Below are 10,000 nucleotides of genomic sequence, written 5' to 3' on the forward strand. Positions count from 1 at the left end.
TACTCTCTGACAGCCCTATGACTCCAAATACGTAATATTCAATTATACACTTATTGTGATTTGTTTGTTTTCGCCAAGGTGAGTATACAATTAAAAAATAAAAAGAGAGAGAGGAAGAGAGAGAGATCTGATTCTCCTTGTTAGCTTAATTCTTGATTCTTCCTCACCGCTAAGTAACAACCTTCGCATTACCAAGTGCCGGTCCTACGTAAACAATGTAAATCATCCTGAATAATATAAACTTTTAGGAAGAGAAAAAAAGCCGTTGTTACAGCTCCGACGAAGCGGTAGAGAATCCACGCCCTTTGTTCGAGGTTCTTGATCCTCTTTTTTTAGTCTAATGAGCATTTTAAGAGGGTCTGATTCCAGGAATTCCACCGCGTGTTTAGATACACCGGTCTGGCTGTTTATAACCCCGCCCTTATACTTTGGGAATTCACCTATTCCGGAGCGAGAAGAGAACGAAATCCATGAATAAATTGTGACACAAGATTGGTGGAGTTCGTTAGATATCAGTGCCATCTGTTGGTCGTCAGAGGAAACGTAATGAGCTCTCTCGTCTCTCGCACAGAAGAGATTGTTCCGTGACGATGGAAAAAATGACCGAATTACTACCTCTCATAGAAACGGACGGGGGTGGAGGGGAGGGAGAGGATACGGGGGGAGGAGGAGACGAAGAGGTAATAGAGGAAGAAGATACGGAGAAGGGGGAGGAGGATAAGGAGGATAAGCAAGAGGAGGAGGAGGAGGAGGAGGAGCGAGCAGGAAGACGAAGAGGAAATAGAGGAAGAGGATAAGGAGGAGAGGGAGGAGGACAAGGAGGATAAGTAACAGGAGGAGGAGGAGGAGGAGGAGGAGGAGGAGGAGGAGGAGGAGGAGGAAGAAGAGGAGGAGGAAGAGGATAAGGAGGAGAAGGATAATGAGGAGGAGGAGGAGGAGGAGGAGGAGGAGGAGGAGGAGGATAAGGAGGAGGAGGAGCAGGAGGGGTGTGGAGGGAGAAGAGATGGAGGAGGAATAAAGGAAGAAGAGGAAATTGAGGAAGGGGAAGAGAGAGGAGGGGGAGGCGATAAAAAAGAGGAGAAGGAGGGGAGGAGGAGAAAGAGGAAGAGGAATGAAAGGTGGTGGAGGAGGAGGAAAAGGAAAAACAGGAGGAGGCAGAGGAAGAGGAGAAAGAGACAGAGGAAGAGGCAAAAGAAAAGGAGATGGAGGAAGAGGAAGAAGAGGAGGAGGAAGAGGGGGACATATGAGAGAAAGAAGAACAAGATGAAGAAGAAGAACAATAACAACAACAATAACAACAAGAAAGGGATGGAGGAGGAAAAAGCGAAAAAAGACGCCAAAGAATTAGACGCTAAGAGAAGGAAGAAAAACACTGGGAAAAGGAAGAAGGGAGAGAAAGATGATGAGGAAGGTGAGGCAAAGGAAGAGGAGAGAGATATGAAATAATTTTCTATTTGAAGTATGTAAGGAACGAGTGAATTTGTTACACACACATATACTTATACATACATATATACATATACATACACATACATACATACAACCGGTTCACCTATTACACTTGAGACGCTAATCTACTTCATTTATATCCTTTCCTGTAGAGGAAACTTTTCACCTAAACCAACTTGTGCCTTTTCCTTCCCGTGGCAGTGGAAGCCAGATTTTATGCTGAGATCAAATAAGAATTAAGCAGACTGCAATTTACACAACGCAAGGATAAGAGTGACGAGGTAATGGAGATGCTGCTTTGAACTTTCAGTAAGTGTTATTCATACACACTTTGACGTAAATGACACGTAACTATTCAAAACGTTCCCCTCCATTTACACCCATAAAGGCGAGTAAGACCATGCAAAGATATTCAATGTATACAAGAGGCAGAGCTGGTGAGTGCATGGGGGGGACACAAAGTTAAAGGAGCATTCTTTATCTTGCGAGCATTTTGGTAAAATAGCAGTTTCATACAGCTCCTTTTGATTGAGAAATGTGTCTGCATGTTTTACCCTGCGAATATTTTTAAAGTTTCAAACACCCAAACTACTTCATATAGACTGAGATCTGTGTTTTTCAGTTGTTTTCGATTCGCTAGCCTAACCTAATCCTCTAGCCAGGCTCCCAACCGTTCGTGGTTTTGCGCCCTCCACACGCTCAGCCTAACCAACCCAATCTAAAGAAAACTAATCCTAAGTAAACTAACGGAATCCAGGATCCCCCCCCCCCCCACATACACACACACCCGGCCAGTGTGCCTCCTGAGCCCTGGCCAATACCCCCCCCCCCCTCCGTTCCGTTATATTTCCTGAGCAGCGCAAATGAGCGAATGATAGAAAAAGTCACAGCCCTCTTTTACAGGCTGCTGAATCTCAACTCTCGAGGGGTCGTTTGCCTGCAATTCTAATTGGCTATAATACGAAGTAGGAAAATCACATGGGTACGAGCACACTAGCATAAACAAGTGATGGTGAGTTAACAAGGTTGGGAGCCACTATAAGACGTTTTCGAAACCCTTCTGATTATGAAGCTGCTTATTCGACGAATGTTCTGCGTCGTCAGTGCACTCGGGGCGGCGGCGTCATCCCTTGGCATCGGGCATCACTGCACTTATCGTGAGATCCGCCGCTGGGCCACCACTCGCCACTCACTTGGCCCTCTCTCGTCTCCATGGAAACCATCTACTGTAGACACTTTACCTGTATCGATAATACATTATAATGTATTACAGTTTCTTTATCTGATGAACTATTTTGCGTCCAGCAGCATGGGGGTTCAAATTAATTAACACATAGAGATATAAATAGGAAATACTCATGATTTTGTCTTAGCTCGAGTGTTTCGCTAATCAAGATGTCTGAAAGGTTTATATATTGCTGTTTATGTAACTATCAAGAAGACTGAAACGTTTATATATTCTGCTTAAGTAACTGTGCGCATTAATTGTGACCTATTCGTGCCCACATCGATATAATACAAGGAATTCTGAGTTTCTTTTCTATGTTCTCTTTCACTTTATCTCTCTCTCTATTTCTGCTTCCATCCTTCCTTCCGTAAGATTTTATCCCCTCCTGTCTCTCTCTCTCCTTTTTTTCTTTTTTGTTTTACCTTCTCTTCCTCTTATTTTTCGTCTTTCTCCATAGCAATTACTCCCCACTGGATTTTAAGTCTGAATCACAAGACACTCAAACTTCACAATTCTCATCTGAAATGTTGTTTTTTTTCTCGACGAAAATTATAAAGATCGAAACGCAATTATCCTTCTCTCTTCATTCATACCATTTTTTTTCGAATAACTCTTACCGGAGAAAATGTTAGAGAAAGTTAGCAGTGCGGAAATGGAAATAAAAAAGTCCTGTTATGAGGTATTTGTCGGCCGAGTTTTGCGTCTTCGAAACCATGGCGTTGGGAGAGGAAGTAGCATGGGCTTTTGTAATGAACATTGCCGATGTAGGTGAACACGAGATCAAAATAGGTGGAAACGGATCTAAAACAGAAAAAAACGGATGGAGTAAATAGGTATTACGTAGCCGGGACATATATAGAAGGCACGGGCGAAGCTGGAACTTCGCAAATCTCACTTGATTAATTGGTATTACGTAGGTGAATAATCTAAGAGAAGAGAAAAGGAGACTAAGTAGAAAATAAAAGGGTTATAATTGGTAAAAACACGGCTGGAACAGGTGTGTGTGTGTATGTATATGTTTGCATGAATATATGTACAGTATATATGTATGTATATATTAATGGCTGTCTGTTTGTGCACATATATTCATTATGCATACATTTTTCATTCAACTGTTTATCACTTTATAATTCGTTAATTACTTTACTCTAATAAGAGTAGACGTCAAAATCACGGAATCTTGTAAAAAATAAAACAATTTCCGAATAAATAAAAATATTAGAAAACATATAAACACACACACAAACGCACATACACATATATAAGCAAACATATGAAGTGAAGCACACTCACAATAACATAAAAATGCTTAAATATCACTACATCTCTTTTCATCTATTACTGTACAATAATTTTGTTTATCAAACATGTAAATAAAGATACGATACCTTGCTCAACTTATTCCTGACCTTTCTGTGCATAAAATAGAAACATCTTTATAAGGATTTAACTGTCTATTCTATACTTATCTAATCTATGTTAGTTCACATGACCAAAGAAGTGCTAATAATATTGTAGCTGAGCATTGGTATAGCTGTGACATTCAAAGGATACATGAATATTTGAAAACAAAAACAAGAAAAAAATAATAATAATAATAACACAATATAAAATAGATATACCCATATATTCAGAAAAAGGCACATTAGCAGTACTTCGACCGCAAGTCCACCCTTGTGCAAAGTGACGAAATGCGTATTTTGCCAGCACAGTGCTATACTTATTACTATTTTCCAGCTTTTTTACGTTCTGTGAAAGTCACTTGAACATTAAATTACTTGTTCTAAAGCATCGTAACTACACATGTATTTTTGGTAGCCTTGTTTTATCTATTAATTTCACTTTACGTTGTTTTACCTGATTTTCAGCTTAAGGTTTGTCCCCCCCCCCCCTCCCCGGTAATAAGCAGCGAAGATCAGGGCTGGCAGTCAAATAATACTTTATGACGTAGTAATGACGGAATGGTAGAGTATTACTTCAGACCGGTAAGGTACGACGTTCGAGTCGGTAGATCATAGATACCAGAAATGACAGGATTTTTTTTCATATGAAATCAAACACGGCTATACAATATCTATTATTTAATACATCACATATGATATATTTAAACATAATTGCTTTGAATTGTTCCCCGCACAGGAATGACAACGAACATATAAAACAGAATGCGAAACTTCCATTAGCTTCAACAGTGAAAAAAGTAATTTCCGAAGGCTGCTAATGGCATGGAACGCTTGATGAGAGGAAACAACAGCGACGATTTAAAAGTTACTTTAGAAGTATTTGATACAATCGAAAGATACATGAAAATAAATGGCTTTCTAGCAGTTTTTGGCATTTATGTTGATGACGTCACATGACCCCACTCATTACTCCTCGAATATCTGTGGACAAATAATGGGATTACCACATGCTCGCAAAGTTTTCACAATAAAAAAAAACAACAAAAAAACAACTCCAGTTGTGACATCACAGTTTCGGAGCCAATCACGGCGCGACCAATTTCAGCCAATCACAGCTCATCCAGTGACCGCAGCTCTGGCGTGGACAGTGTTGCTATTCCAGCGATTTTCCCGCTAGATCAAAAGTTTTTGAGCTTGATCAAGCGGGATAGTCAAGCATAGCGGTTTTGTGGAAATATCGATGGCAACACTGGGCGTGAATCCGCTTAACAACTTAACGACACTTTAAGGAGGAAAAGACAAGCTGTTCGTGAATCCTGACCTACTTCTTTGTCTCTAAAAGACTCATGAGTGTTCGCAAAACTTAAATCTAACAAACTACACATAAAATCCCTTTGATAAAATCAAATTTAACACTAGCTAATTTTGTTAGGACTCAAATAGGTGCCACACAACCGGTAATGTACATTTGCTCTGCCATAAATCAAACACAAAATGGGTCGACTTAACAAGCACTGTGACAGCGTTAACGGCCGTAAGTTCAGCACGCGAGCAAGCAATTTTTCATCCTTGATCTCTGATTCGTGTTCAGGAAAATTGGTTGCTAATTGTAGTGCTAATGGGAGTGCATTAGCTTTTGCTGTAATGCCACGGGAGAAATTATAATATTACAACGATTGATATCAAACAATGTGCTTATCTTTATGGTACTAAACAGAAGAAGTAGTAAATGGAAAGATAAAGAAAAATAAATAAATTACACGAAGAAAAAGGAAAGATAAAGAAAAAAATCAAAATTAAATGAAAAAATGCAAATAGGAACAGGGAAATAAAATAATATAAAAAAAGGTAATGAAAACCGAGAAAAATGAAAATGGAAGACAGCGTAGACTGGGACAACTCCCCAGACAGACAGAACTTAGATCGCTGATGCAACAAGGATACGAGGGAGCAAGGGAATATAATGATGGGAAAGACCTCCTAGTCTTTCGAATATTGAAATGAGGCAAATTGCGTCAACAAAATTCTGGATTTCCTTGCCAATTTCTGAATGTCTCTATCCCCCGTCCCTCTCTCTCTCTTTCTGTCTCTGTCTCTCTCTCTTGCCAGACATTCGCAAATAGATTCGACAAGTAAACAAGGGAACCATTATTTTTCCTTTCTTTCTTTCCCCGAGTTGATCTCACCATCGATAGTTCACATTCGTAACTCTCTCTGAACAGCGAGGCGTGCTCCTTGAATCGCAAGTTGCAGCTGCTATAGACTGCACAGGTTGCATAAGGAGAAGCGGGGAAGGGGGGAAGGGAAAAGAGGAGGAGGAGGAGGAGGAGGAGGAGGAGGAGGAGGAGGAGGAGGAGGAGGAGGAGGAGGAGGAGGAGGAGGAGGAGGAGGAGGAGGAGGGGTGGGTGGGAGGGAATGAGGGAGGGAGGGACCTGGAAATGAATGCAACACCTCTTGAGACATGAATTCACTGTGCAATTGATTTGGGGCGGATGGGATGGGGAGAAGGAAGAAAAGGAGGAGGAGGAGGAGGAGGAGGAGGAGGAAGGTAGGAAAATGAGGGAGAAGAGGAGTGAGAAAAGAAGGAAGGAGGGGGTGGGGGCAGTTTTCAAGCAGCCAGTCAAGATTTCAGGAGAAGCAGGAAGCTGAAAGGACGGAGGGAAGTGAGAGGGGGGGGGGGGGGGGGGGGGGCGAGAACTTGTTTCGTCGTTGCCTGTATCCTGTTTGCAAACTGGTAATGAAAGCTGATGTAAGTTGGACTGATTTTAAGACCGCTATCAGTAGCATTGCTATTGTTATCATCATTACCTTATCTAATATAAGCATTATGTTTATTATTATAAACATGGTGATAGCAACACTAGTACTTACAGCAACTGCTGATAATGCTAATGCAAATACCAGTATTACTGATACTACTAATGATGATAATGATAATGATAAAAATAAATATAATGTTAATGCTGAAGATGGTAATGATAATACTAGCAGTGATAATGGTAATGATAATGATACTAACGATGAAGGTGATAATAATAATAACGATAGTAATAATAGTGATAAGGATGATGATGATGATGATGATGATGATGATGATGATGATGATGATGATGATGATGATGATGATGATGATGATGATGATGATGACAATAACGATAACAATAAAAGTAAGAAATAATATTAATAGCAGCAGTAGTAGTAGTAATGATATTGATAGCAATAACGACAGCAAACAACAGCAATGCCATAATGATACTGATAAATAATAATAATTATGATAATGATAATAATAACAAAATAACGATAATGATGATGATAATAACAAAAACAGCAATAATACTTGCAGTACAAGTAGCTACAGTATTAATAGTAATGTCACAAAACACACACAACACTGAGAATAGTACTCTAATAACGATATTGATAAAGAATAATAATGAAAAGGATAATATCCCATAGCCTCTGTATCTGATACTACTAATATCATACAGCATACATATATTCATATTTCTGCTTATTGTATGCTTTAACACTGCTCTAAACATACGGTTAATCGCTGCCATACATACAGTCATATTTACCGCATTCATAATTTACCACACACATACACACATACACTAAATACGTATATATATATGAATATATATATATATATATATATATATATATATATGTATATATATATATATATAATGTATGTATGCACACACACACACACACACACACACACACACACACACACACACACACACACACACACACACACACACACACACACATATAGACATCAATCTTGCTGGCAACGTCAATATTAATACCGAAATCTTAAGGAGAATTTGATTATAATCTGATTATACCTCTCTCCCTCTCTTTTTCCTTCTCTCTCTCCCCCCCCCCCCCCCTCTCTCTGTGTCTCTCTCTCTCACTATTTCTTCCCCCCTCTCTCTCTCCTCTTTCTCCTTTCTCTCCTCCTCCTCCTCTCTCTCCCCTTCCTCGCCCTTCTCTCTCTCTCCCTTCCTCACCCCTCACCCCTCTCTCTCTCTTCTTTCTCTCCTCCTCCTCCTCTCTTTCTCCTTCTCTTTCTCTCCCTTTCTCTTTCCTTCTCTCTCTCTTTCCTCCCCCCGCTCTCTCTTTCTCTCCCCCTCTCTTTTTCCTTCTCTCTCTCTCTTTCTTCCTCTCTTTCTCTCTCCATTTCCCCTCCTCTTTTTTCTCTTTCTCTCCCCCCCTCTCTCTATCTCTCCCGCTCGCCCTCTCTCTTTCTCCCTTTCCTTCTCTCTCCCCCCCTCCCTCCCCTCCTCTCTCTCCTCCTCTTCCTTTCTCTCTACCCCCCTCTCTTTCCTTCTCTCTCTCTCTTTTCTCATCCTCTCTTTTTCCTTCTCTCTCTCTCTCTCTCTATTTCCCTCCCCCCTCCCCCTCTCTTTCTTTCTTTCTCTCTCTCTCCTATCTTTTTTTTCTTTAATACTTTATTGTAAATATTTACATCATATTTTGTTATAATTATTAGACATGCTACACGCAAAACACTTTTTTTACAGATTATAAAAATTCATGTTTAATGACTCCTATCTTTAAGTCTAACCTCATCTGTTTGAGCCACATAATATACAAGGATGATATAAAATCATCTATTAGAGGTCTTTAGCCACACATGTCCTTTGCTTTTGAAAGATTGTAAGGACTGAGCTTCCACTTCAATGACAGAAATTAACAGATTCCATAATTTGGAATGGAGAGAAACTGTCGTCGGTGTGCGTCATGATACAACGAGGTTCCTCCAGTGCGGCGAGCGCTCGTTCTACTGATCTCGTGCATCTCGTCTCCTGGCATTTATCACAGGTCTGGGACGTGTTGACGATGGATGTGGAACATCGTCGTCAAGCCAGCTACGTCTCTCCTGTGTTGAAGGCTGTCGATACAGTTGATACTGTAGAGGAGCTCCTTCCCTTCACCGTCCAGCAGCCAGATGATTCTTCTCAGGGATGCAGGTTTCTGCGAAGCCCTTATCGCCAAGTTTTCTATGTGGCTTCTGAATGTCATTTTCTTTTGTCGAATGTGATGCCCAGTACTTCAATTTCCTCTTGTGGTCTTATTTCTTTCTCAATAAAGTTAACCTTGATATCCCTGTTAGTCCTCTCGACAACCATAAGCTGGGTTTTATTCGGGGAAAAAGAAACCTGACATTTCTCCGCCCAAGTCGATATTTGTGCGAGTCTTTCATTTAGTTTTTGTATGGCAGCATTCTGCTCCCTAGGCTCATACCTAAAGGAGAGTGTTCCATCATCCGCAAATGCTTTGCCTTCAGGAATGAAGTGAAGTCATTGTCAAGTCAGCAGAGGGCCCAATATGCTTCCTTGAGGGACACCTGCTTTGATGTCACAGTAAGCAGTGTTGTCCTTTGAGAGCTACTATTATCTGTCTTTCGAGTAGATAATCTTTCAAAAAGACCAGGATTTCACCGTCCACTCCAAATGCTATTAATTTGAATAACAAACCTAGGTGCCATATCCTATCAAAAGCTCCCTTGATGTCTAGGGCAAGAACACAAGTGCGCTCATCGCAGTCAAGAGTAGCTGACCTGTCTACAGTTATCTGTAACTGCAGGTCGGCAGCGGAGAGATTCTCCCGAAAGCCATATCACGAGGTAGACAGAAGATTGTTTTTGTTGAGATGGTTTGTTAGGTGGGAAGATATTTTTTCAAGTAACTTGTTGATGATTGTCAACAGGGAAACTGGCCGGTAATGTTTTGGATTGGATTTGTTACAACATTATTTTGTTTCCAATGTGCAGGCCATTTGCAGAAACTTAAGCATGTGTTAAAAATTAACATGAGTAGAGATGACAGCTCCTTTACACACCTTTGGAGCGGCCAAGGGTTAACACTCTCAGGTTAACACTGTGCAGGAGCTTCTCCACTTCTTT

This window comes from Penaeus chinensis, chromosome 39 (genome assembly GCF_019202785.1).
Source record: "Penaeus chinensis breed Huanghai No. 1 chromosome 39, ASM1920278v2, whole genome shotgun sequence".
Taxonomy (NCBI): domain Eukaryota; kingdom Metazoa; phylum Arthropoda; class Malacostraca; order Decapoda; family Penaeidae; genus Penaeus; species Penaeus chinensis.